Here is a 15,108-nt window from a genome sequence, read left to right as displayed (position 1 = left end):
AAAACGTCGTCGTCAAAGAAGAGTCTTCCATATTATTTCATACTAGTTTTACACGTATTTTACAATCGAGAATTTCGCAAAAGAATTATTTCGTATTTACATTATTCTTTCCATTTGCCGTATCTTTCTATCAATTAACACGGTCTAAGATTTTCCTATACGTGAAATTACCAAGCGAGAAATTTCCAGCTGATGAATTTTTTTAATATTCCGAATCAGGCCATACTCTGACGGCGGGCGTTTCATTTTTTAAATCCACCGATATGAATATTAATTCAAGAATCCTGTCGTTGTAAAAACTGTTGGCTTTTGTGCCACCGGATCGTAGGTATAAACAGATCAATAGGAATACGAATCAGCCCGTCCCTGATAAAACATCAAAGCAAAATTCGAAAAAGAGGGAAAAACTTTTTGAAATGGCTTTACTCAGGCTATCTACAAAATTGACTCTGAATGCTGCTACGATTCTCCTAGTTACCAAAGCTCTGCGATAGGTCGAATTAGACGAAAAAACGCAAGCAAAATTAACTGCAAGTCGGGAATAATTCTTTGAAATATTTATTATTCGGCGTATGTTTGATGATAAAATCTAGCAAATAAAACCCGCCTGAAAAACAACGCGTCCGTCCACAAATCATTCCTCTACCTCCGAAAATTAATACCGATCTACGTCAGAATGCCAATAGAAACGTTCCAAGCTTCGTTCCACTTAATAACCCAAAAGTAAGTATCTCGTAACAAAAAAAAAAAAAGAGACAGAAAAGAGATAAATCGAAGAGACAAGATAAGTTCAACGAAGCATCCACTCGAATTCGTCAAACGTACATGCGCGATGCTCTAGTTGGCGGAAGCAGTTCGCGAGAACTGAGCTGACTCGAGTTCCTAAACTGCACTCCAAGTCGCCAAATATTCCGCGACGTTCTTGCACTCAGCCGGCTTTGCCCTGCACTCGACTTCGGTCACTTTGCGGGCCGGAAACTGCGCGCGAATTCCGCCATCTCCGCGTAAACTCTCGCTTCCTCTCGTCGCTGCACAGGGTAAAACCGAATTCAACTCGTTGAAACTATGTCGAGTTTCTCTTTTCTACGTGCTCGCGCCGCGCGTTAAACTAGTATTACGTCACGTGTCTTCGTTGCGGCGACGAGCTCTCGTTTTAAGCGACGCGAGTCTTTGTCCCACCCTCTTCGTGTTCGTCGCTTTAATTCGCTCGCGTGTTTTTTCGAGAAGCGGACTCGAGACGAGTGGGCATTTGGTAATGCGCGTACTGCGCGAGAACCACGAGTGTTCGTTGTGTTATCTTGAACGAGTTACGGTTGTTTGGATTGTCACGTTAGCGACGATGGTGAACAAAGAGAGAGGAACGAGAAACAAGGGCTGAGAATAGGGAAGCTTATACTTGGTTCGTGATAAGCTCCGATAGCCGAGTAATTAACTACCCTTTTGGGTGTCTTATGATTTCCATTGGTTGAAACGGTTTATAGATTATCAAGAATTGTATTATCGTAAGATTATCGAGAATAAAACGTAGTCATCGTGGGGCGGATTTACCTTCACGCTAAAAACGCTGCAAGCATCGCCACGCATCTAAACGCAATGGGAATACAAAAAGCAAACTAAATTGCATCTTTATGCATCTTGCGGAAATTTAGAAACGCGGGAAAGCATGGAATTGCGCATAACACGCGAAAATGTATTACCTATTGGAATATTTAGTAAGCGAAAGAAACCTCGACTTAGATTCCATTTCTTTCTGTTTTTTTTAGTAGTCTTCGTAATAAAAAAATATGAATTTGCATGAATATCCACGACCGAGCGACAATTTGTATATTTTTCTCTTTAATCCTTGCGATTTGCTTCGTGATGTAAAAGAATTACGCTTCTGATACCACAGCACAATTAATCCGTGCGCGAATCTTTGAGCGACATCGTGACGAAGTATAAGCGCGGATCGATCGCGAGTGTATTCCCGTCGCGTCCAACGAAACGACACGAGTATAAATCTGTGTCCAAGTTGGAGGAAAAGGAGACGTCCACGAGATACGACGAGCATAGACATGACAGACGTGGCATGGACCGTATCCCGCTGTTTCTGGATACGCTCTCCTCTGTTGCAGCTTCCGGTTGGATGCACGCGTGCGCATTGTTGCGCTGACGTGCCGCGAGCAAGAAAAACGGAGAAGAGCGGATAAAGCAGCCGTTTACAGAGACGAACGTGCACCGCACACGGCACACGGCATAATTTCACGTGACGGTTGTCAGAGCTCGGTATGTTTCAGAACGATGAGAACACGCGCCGAGGACTAGGGTTACATCGATATTTGAATACGCATCGCACGTAACCGGGAACCATGTGGCTAATCGTGGAACGGCTGTGTTTTAGCCACGAGAGTTTTGGAATGGCCAATTAGAACGCTTCGTCGTAGTTCACTATGTTCGGAGTTGATCTATGTTCCAAACGTATCGTCCAGGAAAAAAGAAAAAATTATTTGCATGAAAATCGCGTAAGGGAATATTGGAGGAAATTTGTATCGGAAATTGCGGATTTTTATCGGTGAAAGGAAAGAAACAAGTGACATTTTAAGCTGGTATCAAGCCGCTTCCATTTCCATAGGTAAAAGTCGTAGCATATGTTAAAACGACGTTCTCGACATCGATACAGGGACGATGTCGTGTAAACAAAAGTCTCATCGGGTTTATGCAGCTTATGTCGGCGAGGAAAAACTCTGAGAATATCCGATTCCCTGTTCCATGCGCATGCATCCGCCAGAGTAAACAGAATATTTCCGTAGCAACGTTACCGTACCAGCGATATACTGTAAAATATCTAAGATACTACGATCGAATCTACAACGAGAACAGCCGACGATTTAAAAAAGGAAATGTTCTCTTCCCTTCAAACGCTTGTCATAGAAATAAAAATAATTTATTCTTTTATCTTCTGGATCTTTCGAGATTTCGAAATTTCTTGCGAAAAATGGTCTTCGGATATTCTCATCGCGAATATCGATCAAAATAAATGCCGACTAATAAATAATAAATATTATTGAAAGTAATTTTATAATTCGAGTTATTCTTAATTTGAAAACCGCGAAAGACGAATTAAATCGACGTGGAACCTAAATTTTTTCGCTGAACGATAGGAATTCGTGGAACAAGTATAAGGAGAAAGACGAATATATTTCTTACGAATTATTCGCACTCGTATTAAAAAATAAACAGGTGCAATAAAGAAAAAGCAATTTAAGTGCGTTATCGATCGATTTTAATTGTACACGTGATAAATATTTTTTATTGAAAATGATACGGATAACAGATTAACGAATGCAAATAATTAATGCGGACTTTGCTTGCTATTAAAGCTCGTTGGTTATCGACGATAACAAAAAAATAACAAGAGGAGAATATTAATTAAAATTTCGGATCGATATTCTAGCTTTTATTACAGTTGTTGCTTACGAAGTTTCTTTTTTATTCGCCCATTGTTCGATTACAATGACTTAGGTTGGTTCGATGCAAAGCAGTTCCTTTTATTTTGATTTTTTGTTGAATCCCCGAAGGATAATGGCGCAGGAGGTGGAGAAGGCAAAAATAGTGGAAACGAAACCAGCCCAAACGAGCAATATTCGTCTCACTAGGAGTTACACCTCGCTGGTTACATTGTACTATTCTACAGACTGCACTTTGCGCAGTAGTCTGGCCGTTCCATATGCCAGACAGACTCTCATAGCTATTTATGGAATGAAACAAAAAGGATGTCGGAGGATGCGACCTATAGAAATTCATTCCCATGAAAGAATGCTTTTCTGCTAATCAAGGATCACGCTGACGATGCGTACTAATTTTTGCTTTCCATTTCAAATTACTATTTTCACTGTCACGTCACATATTCTATTAATATGAATACCTATATAAATAACAAGCACTTCCATAAATTAACACGTGGACAGAAATAACAATTACAAAATGCTTTAGACCTCTGGTTAAAATATGGATAACGCGAACGTCAAAAGATTTCCTCCGATTTTCCACGATTCAAAAATTCTATATCAAAATTCATATACGATTCTTTTGATCGTCCAATTTCGTGATTAAAACATTTCGGATGGCTTAAAACGGTAAAAATGACAAAAGGTTAATAAAGAAGAGTTTGTTCGTCAAAAACGATCGGTCCAACTGAATTTCAAATCCATACAATTGGAAAATAAATTTCACATCGAAAAATATGTAAACGGGAAATCAGCTCGTTAACAACTTCATGGCACAATAAAATTTTTGCAAACGAGTCACGTTGTCAACAAAGCGGAGAAATATATTCGCCAAATAAATTCAATAAATGTTTAATAAGCCAACGATCGTCGTGCTACAAAATTCACGGTTTTAAATACGGTTCGAGCAAACAAAGAACAGCGTTCCCATAAGTACCGGCTTCCTACTCGAAAAGAATTGTTCCGAAATTGGCTTGGGAATCGAAATCTCCGCAAACAATCGGAAACAAATTCCCCTCGGCATTCGTAGCAATTCATACCAACGTAATTATCCTGGGACGCGACACGATTCAATTTTCCGCTTAATTAACGCAAGCGTTAATACCCGAAAATCCAAGTTCCGCGATACTTTCGATCGTTCGGTTCGATTAAACTTTCCCCGAGCATGGGGTGAGTAGCGATTTATCGCGTTTCCCTCTCGTAAGACGTTATTACGCGAATGTCGAAGTTAAAACGTTATCCATCCTGCTTCCATGAAGCAATTGAAAAAGAAACAAGCAACGAGAGCGAGCGAGCCAGCGAGCAAGCATGCGAGCGCGCAAGAGAGACACAAGAAGAGAGAGAGAGAGAGAGAGAGAGAAGGCGAACAAAATTTGCGTAAAAGAAAAAAAAAACGAAAACGAACTTGGTCTAGGCTGATCCGTTCCTTTTCCAAGCTGATTCGCGACTCACCCCCGTCGACGAATAGCTTGAGAGAGCCCTTGAAAACGACTGCAGGGCAAGTAAAGCGGAAGAGGCAATTAATTAATCCGGCGGAAAGTATGCCGAAGAAGTTTCAGCACGTCCCAGGCCCCTGTTTCCTTCGCGAAACAATGGAGATTGCAAGTGTACCCTCGAGTAAGTGAGAAAAAGCAAGAGAAGGATAGAGAAAAGGGTTAGGGAATACTCGACTCGATTCCCGGTAACGAAGCGCGCCAGTCCTCGTGGCCGTTCCTCCGCGTTGTCGGGCGTTGCATTTGCATAAAGTTGGGAAACTTTTCGAATAAACACGAGATACCAGAAACGGCACACGAACCGGGATCTGCAGTTGGCGCAACTTTTCTCTATTTCCGCCTGGTTGCAGCGCGTCTCATCGACGTCGCCGCTTCGACGATTTCTACTGGGAAACTTTTTCGGAAATTCGGTCAACGTTTCGGAAAAATATGTAACCTCGCGGAAATTTCCTGATCGCGACGAGTTGGACAGCGAGATGGTGGACAAGATTATGGTTCGTTTGAGGTTCGTAAGAAGTTTCCGGTTGCTTTGGCCAAGTTTTCTTGGATCCTCGTTACCAAAGAGACACTTTTGGGATACTACCGACTATTCGATGGAGGAAGTACAGCAGCAATATAGTTTTCGCAGATTGTTTTCCATAGTGTAGTTATATATAGAGCGTTTCTTTCAAGTGCAAAGAATGGAATGCTTCGTGCGAACCTGAAGCAAACGAGATACGTGATACGTACGTGATACGAGAAAGAGGAGGATCATTGTGTGCCATGGCAAACTTCTCTGCATGAGGAGCAGTGGAGAAGATTTCAAAATTAAGCTAATTTCTCCGGATAGTCTTCTACAGGGTGTTTCAAACCTCAACCGACAAACTTTAGCAACTTGTTCGAGAGGATGTTTCGAGCAAAGAATATTATGTTCCCTATACATAGATTTATCTCCGTTTACGAGATACGAAAGGGAAAGTTGTATAAATCACAAACAGTCAGATGCGTTCAAGCCACTTAATTTTTAACGATAATAATAATTATTATTTTCAACTATATTTCACACTGATTTATACTGATATCCTGTACATATCCTTTCGTTCATAATATCATAATTCAACCGTTTGTGATTAGTTTCTGACAAGAGTAACATCGTACTCGATAATTGATAATAAACAAGGATCGATACTACTGATTTTAAGTATTCGGTTTTCGACTGGTAATAAATTATCCATCTTATTTCTCTAATTCATAGATCGCTTCGTACCAAACGAAATGTACATAAATCATATCAAAAACCATTGGTAAAAGGTACATCTTCAGCCGTGAGAGCCACGGTTGAATACCTTCTCTTCTGCATAGCTGCACATGGATCCGAGATATATGGCCAGCGAAAGAATAATACGGCTGCCAATGTTAACTGATTCTATATGAGCCGGAGAATTTTCCTGGCCACGATAATGATGTTTCATGCGAGGAGAAACACGGCCCTTCCGGGAGCCATGCTACGTCCATGGGGGAACGATGCACTATTTAGATAAGCCAGACTGCAATCAGCTATGGTGACAGGGAAATAACGCGAACCAACACCGTGAACATTCATGGGGCAATTAACGTTATCTCGTTCTTTTCTTGTGATCTTCTCATTCAATTCATATTTTAGATTTCTACTCTTATTCGTACGAGGCTCGCAATACCATATTTATAATTATTTTCATTCTCTCTATGATAATAGATTAATTTTCTACGTAAGGAGGTATTGCACGACGTAAACGGCTATTAAGAAAATTGAATTACTTTTAGTAAAAACGCAGAAAGCTTTAATAGACTGATATCTCTGGCCGTTATTCAACTTGCGAGCAAATGAGCTTTCAACGTAATAACGTAGGAGGCTATTTAATCATTAACAAATATTTAACTATACCCTTAAGACAACAGCAATTTCATCAGCCGTGGATTCTTCGTAAATGAAGCTATTAATGCTCCAAGTTACCGAACCTTGGAAACTTGAAGAGGAGACTGTTTTAGCTTTATGGAATTCCAAATCCAACAAACGGCTCAACAGTTAAACGAACTTAAGAAGAGTTAATGTTACGCGATGAATTCACAGTGCCACAATTAGAGTACAAATACAAGAAATATTACCTCTTCTTACGTTTTCTTAAACTCTGGTAATTAAGAAACTTTACATTTCAGCAACTGGTTAATATGAATTCGAACGTTTCTTTACGAAATAAATTTGGAGAAGTTTGTTGGAAACGATGCCGTCTTTCTCAAAACTCATAGTTCAGAACTTTATTTGATAATCTGAAATAAACGAATAATTGAAAAGGTAACTTTTACGTAGTTTAGAATACACTTTATGTAACACCGTACGCTAAAGCAGACCGATAAATTCATTACGGTAAACTAATGCGTTAAATTATGCCCCTATTACTTCACACAAACGTTCACAAAATAAATATGAAGTAGCTTAACTCCGCGAAACACGAGCTTTCGTAACGGTAACTCAGAAAACCTCCCAATTAACCATTTTCATTCTCCTAATTAAAAAGGACGAAGTAGAATTACGTGCGAGGTTACAGAAAGCCCGATTAAAATCTCGCACCCGTTTCAACCGACAAAACTAAACGAATAAACACGGTTGAGGATACACGGAACATCCGAGTCCGAAAAAACAGGCGGAAAGTCACGTCACCCTCGTAACACGGCATCCCTTCTGTCCGTGCGCAAACCTTCGCGGAAATTTTCCTCTCGTTACAGAAAATTTCGTTTACCGTTAAAAAGTTGCTTGGGCACGCACGAAACCGTCGGCATTTGTTATTCGACATTTTAATGAAATACATGGCAAGAATTTAATTAACCCTTGGTCGGTAATGATAAAAGAAGGCGCACATACCGACTACTATGCGTTTAATCTTGTTGCAACGGCGGACTCAACTCGTTCCTGTTTCTTTTTTCTTTTTCTTTTTCATATTTCTCGCGGTAACTCCTTTGTTTGTAACGTATCCGCGAGAACGCAACCGCGTAACGCTTCGCCACCTGTCCACGAACCAGCTTTTTCAGGGTTGAAATACGCTCAGATTTTTTTTTTATAACACGGGAATAATTTCATGTGAATTTTATATACAGGCTGTTTCTATACGACTGATATAAAGCAAATTATTCTATATAATAATAACAAGGAGGAGGCTAAAGTTTTTTTTCGATTCAAACTCTATTTTCAGGGGGTAGCGCAGAAAATGGAGTTTGAAAATTCATCGAACACGCGTGCACTTCGATAACTATAGACTTCGATAACTATAATGGTATTACTATTGGATACGATGGTATTTTGAAGCAAACATAAGTAGAAAGTGTAGAGTAAAAGTTTCTCGTTTCGAAAGAATCGAGTTTGGAAATGTATAACTATACTACAACAGGATGTGAGAGCATTCTATGAGCAAGTGGTCTACAAATAATCGCAGAATAAAAGTTTTGCTTTTGAGGATTCGTTTCCGAAAAAAATCGAACCTATGACCGTTGATAGAGTGTTCTGATTCGAATCCAATTTTATCGAAATGGAGATCCAGATCGAACAAAATTTTCTTTTATTACTACATATTATATTATTAATATTAATAATATAACGTAGCATTGTGAAGAACGTTGTGCGTTTCCGAAACGAGGCGCTAGTAAAGAAATCAACACGAGTCGATGCTTCGTTAATTTCGAACGTATCACACACGGACACGCAAGTTACCGAATGTCCCGTTGGTGATAGCACGTGTCGTCGACAAATACTAATATTCCGCATGGTGGGCGTTTCATGTACGTATCACGGGAAACAACGACGAAACATACGATTGATTACAGGGACTATCGGAATGTGCACACGAATGCACCGCAAGTGTTAAAGTGCAAATGATTACCGATGCACCAGTCAAGTTTATACAAATTCAAACATTTAACTATCGACAGCGAAACGATCGTGAAAACTTATCCAAATCGAGCCAGCAAACTACGAGAACTATCACGACAGCCACTATTTCTAACATTGAGCATGAAAATCACTCGAAGAAACGATACTCGTTGTATCGTTCAATGTTTCGTTCCTTCCAAAGACCTTTTAAAATATATTTTAACTTTGCAATTATTTATTACATCACATTTTTTTTTTAAACAATTATACGATCATTTATCAAGTATTTAAATATGAATTTTATTACTCGGGGTAATAATAAAATAAGTTTATACGAGTTAAAATTGACACGAACCAGAAATTATATTTCTTTCGCAAACGAAACAACTCTTTAAATATTTATTATCGTTTTAATAAATTAAATTTAAATTGAATGTATCGCGCGAATCTCACAAAGTTTTCTATTTATCTCCTAGATAAATTTCCCAGGAAAGAAAGACCAAAATGAAGGATAAAAAGCAGGAAACAAAAGACGCTGAAAAGGACCGGAACGGTAACAAATCGGCAAACCCCGTTTATGGAAACAAGCGGGCAGAGGAAACTCGTAAAAAGTTGATAAAGATACGAGAAACGTGGCAAGAAGAAAACAGGGGATGCAAGCAGAAAGTAAAAGCATCACGAGGTGCGAAAGACGGACATATTCGCGAAAAAGTCTCGCGGATTTGTCTTGTTCCTTAAAGCCCGTTACTTTTGTCCATGCTGGAATTAAACAGCGAAAATGTTGTCGACGAGAAACGAAAACTGACGCTTACCGTGGAATATCACGTTTAAATTCCGCTCTACGTACCAAGATTACTTTTGACAGAAACATCGAAACATAAACCGGTCGAAATTGTCAAGCAAATCGAGTCAAGAATATAAAAAAGCTGTCAAGTTAGAGAGATTATTTAATCTTGCAAAAATATGTTGAAATATATGTGGAAATATTTCATGAAAAAGCGTTCCATATTCCTTAATTTCTTGAAAAGTGATCGAATACTTGTTCCATTCCAAAAATCAAAATGGATAGATATTTCGCGTTCTTTTCGTTACAGAATACTTGTAAGAATATTATCAAATAACTCATAAAAAATTGTGTAATTAAAAAAAGGAAAGTCTCGTAAATGTTCCACTTGTTTTTAAAAGTCCTCGACGATCTCGTCACTTTTTCGAACATACACTGAAAAATTCACGCCTGTCGCAATCACACTTCGGTGAAAAAAGAAAGCTATCTTCGATAACTTTGTACACACTCTCGATCAATTGAAAGAACCATCGTGGCTATATATATATATATATATAGCCATCTATAATAATAGCCAACCTATTTCCAGCCTGAAACCAGCAAGCACGCTTCGCTCGAACATTCTCATTGTCGCCGTTCGGCCATCAACAATTTCCCATCAAACCCGCATTTACACCTCCAATCTGAAAGGCAGGATCCTTTTTAATAGCCTGGGCTCTGGCTGTTCGAAGAAGAAAAACCCAATTTTGCCGATGAAGTCGGCCCATCCCCGGCCGCGATTCTCTTACCCTTTGTTCCCGACTGAATGGTAGGCTCGATATCAATTGAAACGTTCCAGAGGAAACGGCTTCATCGGCTCGACCAACAGAAAATTTTTAATGAAAGTCGCCTACCCGAAGGTAAGAACGAAGAGAAAAGGGAGAGAACGCGTGGAAACTTCTACGAGAAAGATAAAACCGGTGGATTCGTTGGAGAAAAGAAAAGTCGAAAAGAGGAAAAAAGGCAGAGTGGCGGTGGCAGAGGGAAAGCGAGCCAGGGTAATCTCTGACATCTTGTTACAGCTCGGCACAAGAAAGAGGAAGCCTCGGGGATGGAGGGGTGCCGAGACCTCTTCGTGGCTGCGTTCAATTAAAGCGTCACCTCGCGCAGGAAACTTTTATATGAATGGTTTTCATTACGTCGCGGACTTATTAAAGCCGTCTTCGCGCGAGCATTAATATCCCTCATCCAGACGAGTTTTGTTATCAGGCCACCCCTTCGTTCAACCGTCCGTGCTCCTTGCTGGGAGCCAGGACGATTCTATCAGCCGTGGAGCCAACGAGCACGATGGACATTACTCGACCCGGTCACGTGCGAATTAATGGACTGATTATTTGATCCATTGAAACGAGAGAAATGGTAAATGGTTTGGAAGTAAGCGGGTATCGATACTTTGCATTAAAACGATGCATCGAGACTTTGGTATTGTTTGATGTAACCTAAGTAGAAGAAATTGTTAGCAATTAATCATGGAATAATTAACGGATCATTGGTTTCCCTTATTTTGCGGTTCTATTTTTTTTTTTTTTTTTTTTTTTAGGTTCAACGAAAGAAGAAAAATATAAGAGCGTGTAAAATAAGAGCCTGGAAAATAGAAGAGAATTATAATTTTTTGCTACTTAAATTCACTCACCGATACTGCTTATAGAAATTCACACAGCGGTTGGTTGGTAAATCCTTACTGAAGTGAAAAGTATTGTCTCGTAAACTCGCACTGAACAACACCTTATCCTGGAACAGCAAAAAATACAATTCGTTTTACTAATATAATACATTTGTTTATGCTTAACTAAGTAGAAAATCTATGATATCTATAAATTAACAGTATGGTATAAGAAAACATGTATAATAATATCAGTGATAAATCACGGGATATATTATAACGCATTCGTATAGCTATAACAGCCGACAGATGGATGTTGTCAGAAACGAACCGCTTAGATCCGAAAATAAAGCATCCTTATCCACACTCGTAGCGCGATAAAATCATAAAACGTCCAACGCTATTTCATTTCTAAGATTTAAACGGTCATAAATTATCATAGATAAAATATCTGCCGGCGTAACTCGCCTACGGAATACGCAGCAATATCCTGTAATCTTGCGTTCGCGAGCATGTACGTTTAATCTTGAATGGCGATCGTTTATGCTACGCACGAACACTTTACTACTTCCCCATTCCAATAACGATTCCCCACAGAAGAACTGCATAAATACAGAAAAGTCGTTTCAGACACGTGGACAATTTTTCAGTTTAAAATCCCTAAACTGCCTAACGATATAACCAAATTGTTGGGTTCTAGCCAAAGTCTACCGAAGCTTTTTCAATTCCTCGGATCTACAACGCTGCATCTGAAACTGTAGAACTGTTAACTGTGCTAATCGCCTGAGCAACGTTAAACGTGTATACAAAGGAAAGATAAAATGTTTTGTTGTTCTATGATATTTTTCTTTCTGTGACTTATCGACGCTCATCGCCACATTTCGGAGAACCAATTCTCATCGTTTTATCAAGTTCCGTTTATACTACGAATCATTTTCTTAAAAGTTGACTCCAGCCAATGTTACGATAAAAGGACCTTGGAGTTGTCGACGCTGCACGAAACTACCTCCGCTTGGCGCGCGTGTACGTAAAACAAATTTTGTGTACGAAAACAGCGACAAGCTAGCAAACAAGCTAGGTACACTATTCCAGGCACTCTATTCGCCCTCGATTCCTTAAGGAAAGCTCAACGACGGAACCCAATTCATCCCCGAAAATAACACACAGCATCCACGTAGCCGACTAGCCTAGATCGCGAGAAAGCAGCCCTGTAAACGAAAGCACGACTTTTAACGCGGCGGATTAATTTTTAAGCGTATAAATAACTCTCTCACGGGGGAAAAGGGACTTTAGGTCGAGCGTGGCTGAACAATGGCGTCTGCTGCTCAGCTGCCGGAAAAGAGGCTTTTGAATCCAGCGTACGGATATTAAACGTCGTTGGACGACGAAGCCAATGAAAACCCGAAACTCTGACCGAGCTGCGCGGTGTAACAACGTGAAAGCCATAGGACGAGGAGAAAGGGTGACGAGAGAAAGAGGATGTACGTACGTCTACGGGAATTACGATCGTACGGAAGTAATTCCGCCTAGCGGCGTGACCTTCTTGATTTCGCCCAGTGCTCCACGTTTCTACAGTTTCTTCACAACGAAGAATGGAAGAACCGAGTTTCATCCTTCGAGTACGACCAACGTAACGGCAGTTTCGCGTGGCATCGTGTACAATGCACGTGCATGAGCCCGCTTATAATTTCACGCCGGTGCAAGCTGTTCGATCGCAGGAAAGGCGAGGAAGTAGCAGTGACGAGGTGAATGTCGATGCGAGGCGCGAGTTTTGACTAATTGACCGAGATTCAGGGTGATCACAGCATTGGTAGAGGGCAGAGATACGACTAGAGGCTACATTCTCGATAAAGAAACCACTTCTGGTATCTTTCGCGTTCATACTTTCGTTGCAACTAGATTATTACATATACATATACTTAATCTTACGTATTTTGTTTAGTATTGGAATATATTCTTCTTACCTTCGAAATACAACAATTACGCGAGGCTTTCGTCGGACAAGCTTACAGCACGATCGCCTGGAAGGCTACTTTTGACATGTTATGAACTTGGTATTTCCAAAAGGTAATTTTGAATCATATTATAATAAATTATTGTAAAAAAGATAAGGTTGCCGAGGTTTCTGACCTGGAGGAATATGGTAACCTTCCTGGCGAACCGAACACCTTACGTTAGTTCAAGTAGTTCAAGTAGTCGAATGTTGGGCGATAAAAGTGGCATCAGAAATACTCGACTGGAAGGAAACGATCGCGGCGTCGTATTGGAGAGGCGAGCCCGTGTTCGACGTCATAACAAGGCGGAAACGAGAACGGTTCTCCTTTCTCCATTGCGTTGCTAATGCACTAAAGCTTGCTGGGATGCATCGACGATGTACCGTGTTGGTGTAACGCGAGAAGTATGTAAATTAGCAGATAGAAGGCGAGCAATAAGTTGGAAAGTGAAGGTAAGTTGTGAACGCGAGATCACGTGTTTGGTTTTTGTTGTTCGCGCCGAGACGAAGAGAAATGCTAATTATAACGTGTCATGGCTTCTAATGACGATGTAAATTTTGCTCTTTACGAAGATTGATCTATATTCGACCAAATATAAATTATCAGTTCCTAAATCCCACTCTCTTTCGTAAATTTCATTACGCGTATTTATACAGCATTTTTAAATAGAACTTTTGCTAAATGAAAAAATTGATACGAACCTGAATATCGATAACAAATTTCTTTGTTCGCATACTACGAAATAAAAAACTGTTGAACGTGTGAAAATTCTGCATGGAGTATCGAATGTATCGAAATTTGACCGAAAGAGAGAATAGTTTTGTTAGATACCAATGCAATATTTGTTTCTTTGTTCTGTGTGTGAAATATATTATGCAAGGAAACCGGAGTATAACTGTTGCAACCGAATTTACTGGATATAAAAAATGTATCTATAGGACCGATCAATCTACTACGTTGCATAGAATATGATACCACGAAATTCTACACATTAGTAATTGTCTCCGAGCAAATGAAATTGATACTTCAGCGACGTTGGCAAAATTAATGAAAACAGTAAAATCTTTGATAATTAAAAAAATGAAAAGGCTACGATCTCTCAATTTAACCAGTTGATTCAAATGAAAATACGTTCGAAATTTTAAACTACCGTCAGTTTTCATTACTTCTCTTTAAACAAATCTGCGAATATTACGGAAACCAGAATAGATACATATACGAAATTCCAACACAAACGATAGAGGTTCTCTGTAAAAGGAAGAAGAAAGTGTCAAAGAGAGTGTAAAAAAATCACGCGTTGGAAAAAAAGAAAAAACAATTCCTTAGAAGTGATTCGTTGAAAAATCCGAAAACTTGGAAATCCGAGACGTCTCGCGTCTTAACTTTCTCCCCGCGATTCCCAAAGTTTCCTTTCCCAAAAGCTTTCAAGAAAGACCAACGCTTTCGAAGATCGCTGCAGACCGATAAAAATCCCAAGACAGCACGGAGAAGCTTGAAAACACACGAAGAAACGAAGAAACCTACGGATTCACTGAACAATGCCGCCACGTTAATGCGTCTGTAAGCGATAGCGTTCTAGCCGTTAATGCGAACAACGAACAACCGGTGTACCAAGCAAGAAAATGGTCCTTGGAAAGCACAACTTCTTAAAACAGCGTCGTGTCGTGTTACACGGTGTTCGCGCATGAGGTAACACAGAAACGAGGCCGGTTATTCTATCCGGCCCTTGGAATCGTTACAAGCATTCGTTGCGACTGAATTACACATACGCGGGCCATACTTTTTTTACCGACGTTTCTTTTGCGCATGGAGGGAAGTCGCACGTGAAAT

General features: G+C 39.9%; 1 protein-coding gene across 5 annotated transcripts in view; it reads right to left on the bottom strand.

Moving 5' to 3' along the window:
* Positions 1 to 15,108, bottom strand: part of Pgant9 (polypeptide N-acetylgalactosaminyltransferase 9) — a 294,438-nt gene that overhangs the window by 104,591 nt on the left and 174,739 nt on the right. For all 5 annotated transcript variants that reach the window (XM_072011612.1, XM_072011610.1, XM_072011607.1 and 2 more), the window contains one exon: positions 11,315 to 11,412. The gene's annotated coding sequence lies outside the window, so the exon portion shown is untranslated. The remainder of the gene's footprint in view (positions 1 to 11,314; positions 11,413 to 15,108) is intronic.

Source organism: Bombus fervidus, chromosome 10 (assembly GCF_041682495.2).
Source record: "Bombus fervidus isolate BK054 chromosome 10, iyBomFerv1, whole genome shotgun sequence".
In the NCBI taxonomy this organism is placed as follows: Eukaryota; Metazoa; Arthropoda; class Insecta; order Hymenoptera; family Apidae; genus Bombus; species Bombus fervidus.
The sequence above is the reverse complement of the archived record's forward strand: the minus strand, read 5'-3'. Positions and strand labels throughout refer to the sequence as shown.